The following is a 2,198-nucleotide window of genomic DNA, read 5'->3' on the forward strand; positions in this document are numbered from 1 at the left end:
CTCCTTTCGAGGAATAAAATATGGGTAAATTTTTGGCTAAAATTTACAGATTAAGGTGCTCCCCATTCCTGAACTCCATCTAAGCCTGAATAGTTTTTTTGAATTGCCAGGAAACAAGCTGATTCCAAGCTTGGTAGGCCAAGCATGTTATTCCCCCCCCCCATTTATGGAGAATGATAATGGATATGTCACACTTTCTAAGACAACCACAAAGAGGCTGCTGCATCTCAGCATGGGTGTTCCTGACTCCACTGGAGTCAGCAGCAATGTGCTGCTTCACTGTGGACATCCAGCAAACATGCTGACATAAAGCTTTGCTGTGTGCTAGAACTCCAGAATCCCACAGAATTTGTAGGAAATGGTACTTTTCACACCAATTTGATTCCACACAGAGTGCCTACTTTATGCTGGGCACGTGCTGGAAATACGGACCCTGAGGCAAGAAGTTCACAGCCTTACTAGGTGAGAAAACCATGAATACGAGTGACCCTAATGCAAAGCAGAATGTACCATGTGTGTTACTAGAGATGCCACATGTTCAATGAACAGTGACGGGAAAGCGGTCTATTCCAATCTATACCCTGACCAGAAAGAGTTCTCCAATGTACTCAGATCTGGGCCTGACTTCCCATTCACTTGCCATTTCAGGCTAAGGGCAGACATATTGGAGTTGATGGAGTCTGGTCAGTCATAAACCTTTTTTTTTTTAATGGCTCTTAAAAGAGCTTTTTGAGTTGAATAAACCATAGTGAAATAATTTTATGCTCTCTCTCCACAAATATGGCATGCCAGATGGATATCTTTTGGCATGATTGTCACTCTCTTAGCATGGATAGCACAGAGTTTTGTGTCTTCAAAAAGCCCCACCCGGTAGGCCTCGTAAGCCACCTGCAGCGCCATTACTGTCGAGCTCTGGAAGCGCAGATCTGTTTTGAAATCCTGTGCTATCTCACGCACCAGACGCTGAAACAGCAGTTTGTGAATAAGCAGCTCAGTAGACTTCTGGTAGCGCAATACCACAGTGCCCAGCTGATAGTGGTGAGGCTTCTTCACACCGCCAGTGGCTGGTACACTCTTGCGGGCGGGCCTTAGTAGCCAACTGCTTATGTGGCGCTTTGCCACCAGTGGACTTGCGTGCGGTATGCTTTGTATGTGCCATGTTAAGATAGAGACTACACAGACTTGGCCCATAAACCTGTTTTTGGAGATGAATTCCACTTCTCTATGAGATCCTAGTCATGAATCTTGGAACTCCTACTTTTTGGGAACTTGACTGCATTGTCTCCTCCAAGAATTGCCAACTAGTGAGAAGATAGGCACAGGCAGGTTGGGGCAGATAGTGTTTAATTTGCTCCATGTACACAAACTTCAGCTCTATCTCCACCAGCTGTCTTCAAACACAATAAGCAGAGGGATTAGTGTGCGGAGGTGGTACAAACAAAGGGATATGTGGGAATTTATTTAGGAGGGACGAACCATGCAGTGAGCCTTTCCTCTGGCTGACCTGGGAGAACACCAGTCAGCAACATGATCAGGTCCTTCATCTAATTAAACATCAAGATTTTCTCCACCCCTCCTAGGATCTCAGAACTTAACAAGGTACTTCAGAGAGAAGGTGTGTCATGTGGGGCCAGACATCAACTTTGTCTAGGAGAACAAGTGAATTAACAGCATGAAAGTATGGCACTTGCCACCAGTTTAACTGCTTAAACCAACATCTTGAGGATCTTGGGAATGGCCTGAGGAGCACAGTTCTAGGCACCTTACAGGGAGCCCATGTAAGGTGGGCATGTAAGGCGGGCAACATCTGTGTTGTTCCCTTACAAGGAAGCCCTGTAAGGTGCCTAGACAGTGCCTGGAGCATTGCTGAGCTACTGTAGGAAAGGGGAACAACTTCTTCCTCACATTGTACCCCAGAAGGCAAAGTAGCTCCTCGGGTGTCCTGGTCTTTCAGAACACTCTGACCACTCAGCAGACCTCACAGTCCACAACACTGAGGAACTCTTGCTGCTGAGAATAGAGGTTGAGCTCAGGCAAAGCTCATCCAGGGACTCAGAACTCAGTCCCTCTTTCTTGCCCACAGCATCTTCAAATAAAAAAGGTCATCATGCTCATGTCCACAAGCTCTTTTTTTCTCTTTATCGATACTGTCACTTCACTGTCCAAACATTTCAACAAGGTACTGCGATTGACTATCT

The 2,198-nt window shown here is 45.9% G+C and overlaps 1 pseudogene; it reads right to left on the reverse strand.

Moving 5' to 3' along the window:
- Window positions 1-759: 759 nt before the first annotated feature.
- Window positions 760-1,221, reverse strand: LOC128598801 (histone H3-like; annotated as a pseudogene).
- Window positions 1,222-2,198: the final 977 nt, after the last annotated feature.

The sequence above is a fragment of the Nycticebus coucang genome, chromosome 11, assembly GCF_027406575.1.
Source record: "Nycticebus coucang isolate mNycCou1 chromosome 11, mNycCou1.pri, whole genome shotgun sequence".
Classification (NCBI taxonomy): domain Eukaryota; kingdom Metazoa; phylum Chordata; class Mammalia; order Primates; family Lorisidae; genus Nycticebus; species Nycticebus coucang.